Source organism: Seriola lalandi, unplaced genomic scaffold, assembly GCF_002814215.2.
Source record: "Seriola lalandi dorsalis isolate HSWRI2012SDOR001 ecotype SW California unplaced genomic scaffold, Sedor1 jcf7180002052130, whole genome shotgun sequence".
NCBI lineage: Eukaryota > Metazoa > Chordata > Actinopteri > Carangiformes > Carangidae > Seriola > Seriola lalandi.
Window position 1 is genome coordinate 682,684 of NW_019522683.1, and position 423 is coordinate 683,106.

General features: G+C 47.0%; 1 protein-coding gene across 1 annotated transcript in view; it reads right to left on the reverse strand.

Annotated features, from left to right (window-relative positions):
* Positions 1–423, reverse strand: part of timm44 (translocase of inner mitochondrial membrane 44 homolog (yeast)) — a 12,078-nt gene that overhangs the window by 6,343 nt on the left and 5,312 nt on the right. The window lies entirely within an intron of this gene.

Below are 423 nucleotides of genomic sequence, written 5' to 3' on the forward strand. Positions count from 1 at the left end.
ATCTTGCCTATGCTACCACAAACAACACCATCATCAACTCTGACAAAACACACTAGCAGATTAAGCAGATTCAGCAAACAAACTCCCCTAAACAGTTGGAGAAAGTGGCGGCCATTTTGAACGAGGGAGGTAGAGTCAAGGAGAGATGCCTTTTGAGCTAAACTCTCCCCCGCCAGGTTAGGCTGTGCTCTACCCCCCCTACTCCCCCACTCTCCAAGACATCAAACAAACAAACAGTCAAACTCACCTAAACAGCCAAAGACACACTACAAACCAATTCAATACAAGCAAACAATACAGGCCACCTCACCTGGACTAACCGCATGGTCTCAAAGAGGCTCACACAGGCCACACCCCCACTTAAAAACACTTCCTCTTCCTGGATTTCTTCCTTGCTTCTCCTAAGAGTCTGTCTATCCTAAG